This window comes from Zingiber officinale, chromosome 2A (genome assembly GCF_018446385.1).
Source record: "Zingiber officinale cultivar Zhangliang chromosome 2A, Zo_v1.1, whole genome shotgun sequence".
Taxonomy (NCBI): domain Eukaryota; kingdom Viridiplantae; phylum Streptophyta; class Magnoliopsida; order Zingiberales; family Zingiberaceae; genus Zingiber; species Zingiber officinale.
The window spans coordinates 140,943,836-140,954,878 of NC_055988.1; positions in this window are offsets into that span (position 1 = coordinate 140,943,836).

The following is an 11,043-nucleotide window of genomic DNA, read 5'->3' on the forward strand; positions in this document are numbered from 1 at the left end:
TCCAGTTTGTTCCAGAAGGCTGTAGGGGTGAGAAAAAAGCAGTCCGAAAGTGCGGCTGGAAGCGGAAGGAGCCTTCTTCCTGGCGTCAAAGGGTGAAGAAGCAGTGGAACAGAGGGGCAAACCAGGATAGCTCGCATACATCGCAGAGTACTACAAATCCACAGAGGAGCCTTATAGAATTCGGCGTCAGTTGGCCCAGGGAAATTTTGAAGTGGCGGCACACCTCAAAAAAGAAGGGGTGAAGAGGGAGACAAAGGTCGGCCATAAACTATTCTTTAAAGAAGGTGCAATAGCCGTCAGGAGGAGCGAAAAATTAGTGTATTCCAGTGGGGATGATCACGTGTGTATTATCCGCAACTCCGTAGGTATATCGCAAATCATCCAGGTCCAGTTCATCGAAGGTGGATGAGCCAGGAAAATACATCACCGCCAAAGAAGACAGATTAGAGGAGGATGTCATGTGAAAGAAACAGAAGGAGAAGAAATCAAACAAGAAGCTACCAAACCAAAATAGAGGTTTAAATGTAGCAATGGATTTAGGAGGGAAGAAGAAGAGGGCGAGGAAAAGGTGGCAGGAAGAAATGAGAGGGAAGTATTTATAGCCGCTGGGCAGAGGGGCAATTTAGTCAGTTATCATCCACCGGTTCACAACAATTGGCGGGAGCAAAGAGGGTCAATGGATCGTCTTTGAAAATAACGCCCAAGGGTATATCTGGAAAGGTACTGGCGTGAAGTACGAGGAGATAGATTTCAGGAAAAGATGCAACAGTTATAAGTGTCCTATAAACTCTTAACCCTCGCTTTCCCACTCTGGTATTATCCTGTACTGGATTAAGTTGGAAAAGCAGACCGGGGTATTTGGCTGAGCTAGGGTGGTCAGCAAGGAAAGGAGAGTGAAACAGGTCGGGGTAAGGAATGAATCCCAACCGGGGTCAGTTAAAACTTGAACCAGAAGGTTGAAGTACACCTTCATATCGCCACAGTCCATACCGGTCGGGAAACATACAAGGTAATAAGAAACTAACGAGCTAAGGGGAGATAAAAAAAACAAGTAGTCATATCATAACATATCATAAAAAGATTAAAGGGTCTTATATAACAATAAGTTTGGAACTGCAAAATCGTCGACAATCTTTTAGCTACATTGTCACATCAAAGTTCAGCATACAGTGCCACATCAAGGTTCAGCATCAGTAGAAGGCGCAGGGAGGAGAAAGAGGTTGTCGTCATCCCTGAAGGTAGGATACGACCCTGCAGGAAGCTCTCTCATTAGGCGAGCAGTGTCCAAGAAGTTTTCCGAAGGGGCGGAGTGAAGCAGACCCTGCTCAAACATTTGACGAGCCCCACTGGCCGCGCCGTAGCATATCATAAGGTTCATCAAACTTCCTATCTTCCTCAAATAGAAAGGAGATGTGACATAGGATAGCCTGTACGCTCTCAGACGACCAGCTTCACCTGCTTGAAAATCTGCCAGCTCTGCCCGAGCCTTCTCAGCATCGGCTTGGGCCAAAGCCAAATCTTTTTTACTCTGGGAAGCATTCGCCTAAGCCTTCAAAAGATCGGTCTGCAGTGATTTGATTGTAGTTTGGCTGGCCTCCCAACGACTTTGGATGACTTGTTCCTGGTCGGCGCTAGAGGCTAGTTGACCCTGAACATCTGTTAAGTTTTTCTGAAGAGTCTCTTGAGTTTCTTGTAGACTCTTCAGATCAGAGGATAGAGTGGTCAACCGGGCGCCCTTCTCATCCAATTCAACCACTAGCGAGCGACGTCGCTCCCCCTCAGAGGCCAGTTTGGACTCGCTGGTCTTCAGAGTCACCTCCAAGGTCTTTATTTTGTCAAAAGCTGCGTGGGAGATGTTCCGGGCAGACTCGGCAGACTCCCCAATCAATCAAAGATACCCCGCCAAGTCCCCGGGTAACGGGTTGAGTGGGTCACGGAGAGTCAGCGGTAGCTCTAATTCTTGAAGGCGAGCCTTCAGCACCTCATGCTCCCTCTGCAAATTGGCTGCGTATTGAATCACACTCAGGCCGGCGGAGCAGACCTACATAAGACGCAGAGGGAAGGATTATAAGGAATTTCAGAGGAAGAGCCCTGAGAAAAGAAAAACTCACAGAAATTATCTGGCGAGATGCGTGATCCAGCCCCTCCATCGACAGATTGTTCCAAAACCTTCGATTGCCCGACCGCTAGGACGCGGCTAACTCGCCCTGTAGCTGAACTAAGCCAACAGCGGGAGGAGCCTTTTTTGCAACTTCTCCGGTGGCATCAGGCTCGGTGGAGGAGGGCAGGCGCCAAGAGGTGGTGAAGGCATACTTTTTGGGGATTCTCCCCTGGGATCGAGAAGTGGAGGCTGGAACGGATACAGGAAGCGAGGCGGATAAAGTTGCAGAGTTCCCGGGTTGGTCCATTACAGGAAAAGGGATCTGCTCGAGAGAAAAGGCTTGAGCATGAAGAGAGGCCTGCTCGGGAGTCAGAGCCCGACCGGGTGTCTGGGCTGATATTCTGGGTGACAGGGTGGGAACCTCTGGTCACAGAGCAATCTCTCGGTCGGGAGTAACAACCTTGGCCTCGAAAGATTGAGAGGTCGCGAATGAACGCTGGCCAGAAGGAAGAGGAGGAGGAGATGCCTGAACCGCTGTAATAACTCTCTTCCTTTTGCGCTGGAGGCGTAGTCGTTTAGCGGGAGGGGGAGAAACGGCTCGTTCTTCCTCAGCCTGTTCTAAGGTGTCCAGGTCTTCTATAGAGGCAAGATCCAGGGGAAGAGTGGGGGGAGTTTCCGCCTGGGTTGGTGGAGGAGGGGCAGATTGTGAGGAAGCGGCCAAACCCTGTTTAAGCTCCACGCTCAGGGCTTTCAAAACGACGAGAGATTGTTGTTTTATATTTGAAGAATAGGCCCGGAGAATAGCAACCTTTGCAAAGTGAAAGAGAGATATCTCAGTTAGCGAAGAATATCAAGAAGGAAAGTAGAGTTTTACCTAATGGAGCCCCTATCTCTGCATGAACTAGGTTGAGCCCGAAAGAATACAAAAAGCCTTCCAATAGTATTATAGACAAGCGAACGCTCACGCCTTGTAGTTTTTTTGAAGCGGCGTCGCAGGAAGACTGATGTTGGTGCACAGGGAGGTTAGTAGGAATGTTAGAGCGCCATTAGGTTGGCTCGACCAAGGGCTCAGGTAGTCTAATAAAGAAAAAACGAGATTTCCAACCTCTGTTGGAAGAGGGCATGTCAGAGAAGAATTTATAACCAGGTCTAGCTTGCACCATGAATACCCCTGGTTCAGATCATTTGAAGGAATAAAAATGAAGAAATAGCTGAGTGGTCAAGGGGATTTGATATATACGGCACAGAATGACGGTGCCACATACAGCTCTGAAGAAGTTGGGAGCAAATTGAGAAGGGCAGATACCAAAGTATTGGCTTAGGGAGGAGATGAACGGATGTATGGGAAAACGAAGGCCTCCTAGAAGCTGGTCCTTGAAAACAGTCATTAAGCCTTCAGGAGGGGATGTGGGATGTTCGCTGGGTGTGGAAAATCAAAGTTCGTAATCCTCGTTAAGTCTCAGGTTAGAACGAATTATGGACAGGTCATGGTCGTCTATATCAGAAATGTAATAAGAATACCAGAAGGAGGCCTTACTGTCCGCCATTATCAAAGTGAGGAAGGTTGAAGAAGAAGTCAGTCGAAAGGGGGAAGAGTACCAGGCGTGAGGAGTCGAGAAGGGGAAGGGCTAAGGCACCAGGGACAACAAAACAACAAGGCTGCGAAGGTAGATGAAACGCTCAAGACGACGACGGCGGACTGCCTTTAGGGCTTATAAAGTGGGTTTTCCTGAGAAATATCGAAAGATGAGTCAAGTATATTTTTGGGTAAAGCACCCAAGGTCGTCCGATCATAGAATGGCATACTCTTATGGGGAGTCATGTACAAAAAGGAGTGGAGTCGGCGGCATCATACGGCGTAAGCAATAAAGGCGTGGGACAGGTGTCACCCCCCTAGGAAGCGTATTAATGATAGACGTGATAAGAAAATCATGAGATGAAGCGGGCGTACGGAAGCGCCTGCCATGCGATCTTCTCAGGAAGTAGTAAAGAAAATTGGCGAGAAAGAAATTCGAATGTTGCAAGGCTACACGGCGTCACTTTCCCGAGGGCTGAGTAAGATGTTAATATTTTTTATCTTCACAATACGTCTGATACTATATATCTCTCGACTGCAAACGAGGTCAAAGCGGTCCCTTCAAGCAATTCCAGGTCGGGCTCCTAGACCAATTCCAGGTTGAGCTCCTAGACCAATTCCTAGTCAGGTTTCCAGACTAATTCCCAGTCGGGCTCCCAGATCCAGTCCTGGTCAGGTCTCCAGATCAAGTACTGGTCAGGCCTCCAGACGACCTTCCCGGTCGGTTGTCTCAGACTCTCGCCCCAGTGCGAGTTATAAGTGAGCATGACTCTCACGCCCAACGACCTTCCCGGTCGGTTGTCCCAGACTCTCGCCTAGTGCGAGTTATAAGTGAGCATGACTCTCACGCTCAACGACCTTCCCTTTCGGTTGTCCCAGACTCTCGCCCCAGTGCGAGTTATAAGTGAGCATGACTCTCACGCCCAACGACCTTCCCGAGCGGTTGTCTCAGACTCTCTCCCCAGTGTGAGTTATAAGTGAGCATAACTCTCACGCCCAACGACCTTCCCGATCGGTTGTCCCAGACTCTCGCCCCAGTGCGAGATGTAAGTGAGCATGACTCTCACGCCCAACGACCTTCCCGGTCGGTTGTCCCAGACTCTCACCCCAGTGCGAGTTATAAGTGAGCATGACTCTCACGCCCAACGACCTTCTCGGTCGGTTGTCGCAGACTCTCACCCCAGTGCGAGTTATAAGTAAGCATGACTCTCACGCCCAACGACCTTCCTGGTCGGTTGTCCCAGACTCTCACCTCAGTGCGAGTTATAAGTGAGCATGACCCTCACGCCCAACGACCTTCCCGGTCGGTTGTCCTAGACTCTCGCTCCAGTGCAAGTTATAAGTGAGCATTGCTCTCACGCCCAACGACCTTCCTGGTCAGTTGTCCCAAACTCTCGCCCCAGTGAGAGTAATAAGTGAGCATGGCTCTCACACCCAATGACCTTCCCGGTCGGTTGTCCCAGACTCTCGCCCCAGTACGAGTTATAAGTGAGCATGACTCTCACGCCCAACGACCTTCCCGGTCGGTTGTTCCAGACTCTCACCTCAGGGCGAGTTATAAGTGAGCATGACTCTCACGCCCAACGACCTTCCCGGTCAATTGTCCCAGACTCTCGCCCCAGTGCGAGTTATAAGTGAGCATGACTCTCACGCCCAATGACCTTCCCTGTCGGTTGTCCCATACTGTCACTCCAGTGTGAGTTATAAGTGAGCAGGACTCTCACGCCCAACGACCTTCCCGGTCGGTTGTCTCAGACTCTCACCCCAGTGCGAATTATAAGTGAGCATGACTCTCACGCCCAACGACCTACCCGGTCGGTTGTCCCAGACTCTCGCCCCAGTGTGAGTTATAAGTGAGCATGGCTCTCACGCCCAATGACCTTCCCGGTCGGTTGTCCCAGACTCTCGTCCCAGTGCGAGTTATAAGTGAGCATGACTCTCACACCCAACGACCTCCCCGGTCGGTTGTCCCAGACTCTCGTCCCAGTGCGAGTTATAAGTGAGCATGACTCTCACGCCCAACGACCTTCCCGGTCAGTTGTCCCAGACTCTCGTCCCAGTGCGAGTTATAAGTGAGCTGAGCTCTCATGCCCAACGACTTCTATTCTCGATCAGCACTCCTTATATTCGCCGAAGCAAAATACAACAAGCCATGTTCTCGTGCCTAACTGGTCAATAAGCCATATTTCCAGGGTTTCAGCTAAATATGAAATTTTGCAGGCTCATTCTCAAGTGTCTCATTTGCTCCAGCTGGGGGATCCTATGTTATGAGGTAAGAGGAAGGTGGGGTAAGTAGGTTATCCTTATTATTTTTGCTATTTTTGCTAGAAATATTAGAGAAACGCAGGTGTTTTATAGAAACATAATGATACCCAAGCAAGAGGGTGTGGGGCTACACCATGAGCGGAGCCCAAGAAACAAGTTTTATTCCGTTAACAAGGTGTACATTTTTTTAAGGGTTTACATTGCTACAAGATCCAGAGGCTTGATCCTTCCTAGCCAGATGAGCTTGAGCTCTAGTTAGATCTTCCTTAATAAGATCGATGGCGCGCTTCAGTTGCCCAATAGTCTCATCTTTGATCCATCCTTCCTCTTTCAGGAGAGCCACCTCATCCTCATGTTTCATCTTCAAATAGATAATATAGTGAACCTGACTCTGGAAGTCCGATTGAGCTTTAAGCTTGAGAGCAATTTCGGCCCGGGTTCTGGATTTGGTGGCCAGCCAGAGGGTTTCCATTTCATGAGTAAGGGATGCTTGAAGATCTTTGCTCGTAGTCATCTCCAGCAAGGCTTCCTCTTTCTGAGCCAATAATTCCGTCAGATGGGCAATTTGCCGAAGCAAAGAAGCAAGTTCGCTAGATTCTGGTGTAGGTTCCATGGAGGCTTGATGCTCTATTGACAAGAGGATAGCTTGAGGAGAAGATGAGAAGGATATACTCGGACCTTTTATAGGGAGGAAGAAGGTGAAGGGATTTACTCGGAACTTGAGTTGACGCTTGGAAAACAGTGTAACATTTATAGGAGAAGGGTAGGCTCGAAAATTGAAAAATCAATATACACACAGAACAATCCCATTTATCTCCTAAGATGGCGAGAAATTCTGAAGAAGATAGACGGAAAACAGGTCGGCAGAGGATGCGGGAGCCAGGTTAGGTAACAAAGGGACTTGGGTCTAGTCAGTCGGACTAGAGCCTCCTTCGACTAGACTTGAGGGGGAGGCTTGTGATACGGTGCATGATTGTGGGATCAGTAAGATGATGTGGTCAGGAGTCAAAATCATAGGATGATCAGAAGTCAAGCTTACGTGGAAGTCAAAAGTCCCGCCCCTGTGGAGGTCAGAAGTCTAGCCCCCATGGAAGTTAGAAGTCAAGCTTGCGTGGTTGTGGTCAGAGTCTCAGCTGACGGGGCAGTCAAAGAATAGGGTTACAAGTTGGACTAGATCCAGCCTCGATAACAATCAAGAATGGGGCTCACAGGCTAGGTACAGCTGAGAACTAGACCCACAGGCCAGGTACAACTAAGGAGTGGGCCCACAGGCCAGGTAAAGGCGCAGAAGGAAAGGCCTCGGGTGAAACACAGACCTGGTGTACAGGTCGAAATGTACAATCCATGGATAACAGTAGATAGAAGCAGGTCAGAATATAGACCTAGCGTACAGGTCAGAACGTACAAGCCATGGATAACAGTAGACAGAAGCAGGTCAGAATACAGACCTGGTGTACAGGTCAGAACTTACAAGTCATGGATAACTGACGACAGAAGCAGGTCGGAATACAGACCTAGTGTATAGGTCGGGACTTACAAGCCATGGATAACTGACGACAGAAGCAGGTCGGAATATAGACCTGGCGTACATGTCGGGACGTACAAGCCATGGATAACTGACGACAGAAGCAGGTCGGAATACAGACCTGGCGTACAAGTTGGGACGTACAAGCCATGGATAACTGACTACAGAAGCAGGTCGGAATACAGACCTGGCTTACAGGTCGGGAAGTACAAATCAGGGATAACAACAGACAGAAGCAGGTCAGGATACAGACCTGGCGTACAGGTCGGAACGTACAAGCCATGGATAACAGTAGACAGAAGAAGGTCATACTACAGACCTGGCTTACAGGTCGGGAAGTATAAGCCATGGATAACTGACCACAGCAGTTCGATATATAGACCTGGTGTACAGGTCGAGATATAAAAACCATGGATTATGAAGGGCAAAAGCGGGTCGATTTACAGACCTGGCTTACAGGTTTGGACTTATATCCTCACGGCATGGGATAAAGGGATCAAAGAGCACAGGTCAAAATTCAAGATTAGTGGGAGCAGACCGATGCACACAGGTCAGGATTTATAGCCTCATGACTCAGGATACGTAGATCGATAAAACGTACAGGTCGGGATGTGCTAGCCAAGGATACAGGTCAGGATTTATATCCTCATGGTCCGAGATAAGCAAAATTGGAGGCGGGCATATAGGTTGGGGCACAGGTCGGGACAAACAAAGTCAGACGTACAACCTGGAAGTAGGGAAAAACAGAACCCAACTAAGGTATACAGGGTGCGCCATGTAATGTCAATAAGAGACAAGACCGGCCAGGGTGGGTAGTAGGAGATGCATAGAACAAGGTTCAAAGCACAGGTCTGGAGGCGACGTCAGATCGGGGTTAGCAAGATATCAGAACGAGGTTAGCAAGTGTAAAGGTCCAGCATAGCAATCACAAGCGGAGGATGCCAGGCACTACAGGATAAGCAGGCAAGGGAATCGTAACTGCCTGTCAGAGAATAATCAGTGTGTCAGGGAATATACTAACAGTCGGGGCTCATTACCCCTTTGGCTCTGTCACCAGCCTATGAGGAGGTGCCACGTGTCATTCACCGCCAGACAAAGCCTGACAGCCGACATTCCCTGACACTCGCCAGGCCCCAGAAACATCCGTTGCAATATAAAAAGGGATACTTTGTCCCTTATGTAGGTACACTCACTCGTCATTTTTCTTACTCGTCTTTACTTTTCGTCCTTTCTCTGTGCTTCTGAGGAAAAAGTACCTGACTTGAGCGTCGGAGGGCTGATCCGGGGACTTTTGTCCTAGTTTCTGGTCTCTAACGACTCATGGGCTCATCTGAGTGTGCGCAGAGCCATAGCGTCATCATCCCGGTCATCACCCTTCGTCATCCGCCCGTGTGAACCCTTCCGGAGGGTGCCAGGTAGATCGGATGCCACAACGACTTTCCGTCAACCTCCAGTATATCGAGGTCCGTCTTCATCCGACTCAGCTACCGGATGAGATCATTGACATTCAAGATTATGACAATGACAAGCTTAATTCCTGGGTCAAATTAAGTTCATCATCTTGGCAAAACTTTGAGCTAAATATAATTTTAAAAATTTGTGAATTTTTAAAATAGACATTTGCCCTAGAAAAATATTCGACCATCTTTATTTCTTATAAGATTGCTATCGAAAATAAATAAAAATGGTTGAATTTAAAAAATTTTAAGTTTAAATTCATATTTATTTGGTCCGTTGAGATGGATTTGACATGTGGAACTCTATCGAGATGTATTTGGCATATTAAACTATGAGCCGTGAGATTGACCTGCCGAGCTGGATTGCATTTCTAATGTAAAGTTTGTACGAGCTTTGTAAAAAAAAAATTGAATGAGATATTTTGTACTATAATAGGTGAGATTTGAAATTTATAATTTAAAAATAGTTTTAAAAATTTAAATTTATTTATTTTTCTTCAAATTGATATAACATGTATGAATCCATGCAACAATATGTTATAAATTCAATCATAAAAAAATTCACTTAGAATTCTAATCATTAGAGATGTTTTAATAAAATTTTATAATAATAATATGGCATATTAGAAATATAAAAAATTATTTAAAACTCTAACTATTGTTAGAGGACGAGTTGGCTGGGAAGATCGAGCTGCTAATATAATTTAGCTTAAATGGTCAAGGAGTTGAGTATGGAGTGGGCCAAGCTATCAAGTTGTTGAGCTGTCAATCAAGTAGGGAGGTCGAGCAAAAAGGCCGGGCTACTGAACTAGGAGGTCAAGTAGAAGGCCCGACTGTCGACCCAGGAGATCGGGCCATAAGCCGAGCAGGAGGCGAGAAGGTCAGGCTGCAGAGTTGAGAGGCTACCAAGCCATGAGGTTGGGCAGGGAGGTATCGAACTACAAAGCGGAGAGGTTAGGCAAGGAGCTGTCGAACTATCGAGCCGGGAGGTCAGACAGGGAGCTGTAGAACTGTCTAGCAAGAGGCTGGATACGGAGCTATATATCAAATGGGAGATCGACATAGAGCTGTCAAATGGGAGGTTGGCAGGAAGTTGCCGAACTATTGAGTGGGCAAGGGCCAAGGAGCTGCCGAAAGAAAGATCATACATAGAGTTGTTGAACTATCAAGCTAGGAGGCCGACAAAGGAGCTGTCGAACTGCTAAGCTGGGAGGTCGAGTAGGGAGTTGTCATATGGGATGCTAAGTTGCCGATCATAAGGGTTGCCGAGTAGGCAAAGCTGCCAGACAAGAAGTACGGTTGTCAGGCTGTCGAGACTTGTGTTAGACATAGTTTTCTTAAAATATATTCTCTTCTCAGGCGATACGTAGAGGTTTACACGGATATTTATTTACCAAGATACAATGAGTCAATCATGTTAGACCAAGCGTTGATTATTTGTGATGAACTAACTATACATAGCAGCTATCACGAAGAGAACTATTAAGCAGAAAGCAAAGTGGTCCGTCGAGAGGCGGAGAACATGGGGGAGGGGTTGTTGGAGTATTCTCTTCTTCTCTTTGTCTCCTTCTCTACTCTACATTCTGCCCAAGATAGGAGCCATCTTTCCTAGACTGATTAATGGACATTACTCAGCCATTTAATGCCTCTGTCTGAATGGCTTGAAACATCAGTTGGTCGACGATTAATGGCCATACTTTTGTAGTAAAAAAATTCATTACATTCATGTAAGTATTTTTTATAGTTCGTCCTCAAGGAAAATAAATTACGGATTAATTTATGATCGACCATCAAATAAAGGATGGGAAAAAAAATTTCCAATGACATACGTCCGTAAAAATTAACCCTTTATGTTATTATAGTAAAATTGGATTGGATAATAGCCCGACTGCTACAAGTAAAGTAAGTCATTAAACCATTAATGCACTTAAGACAACTAGCAAAAATAGTCCAATTGTAAAATATTAATTTATTGGTTGATCGTCTATAGGTCAGCTATTATACCATTAATGGGTTCGTTACACACTTAGCTAGCGACAAAAACTAGTTGGCAAAATATTATTTGGTCTTAATTAATTTTCATCATGATCGGTCCAACATTAGACGAGTGTAAATTCAA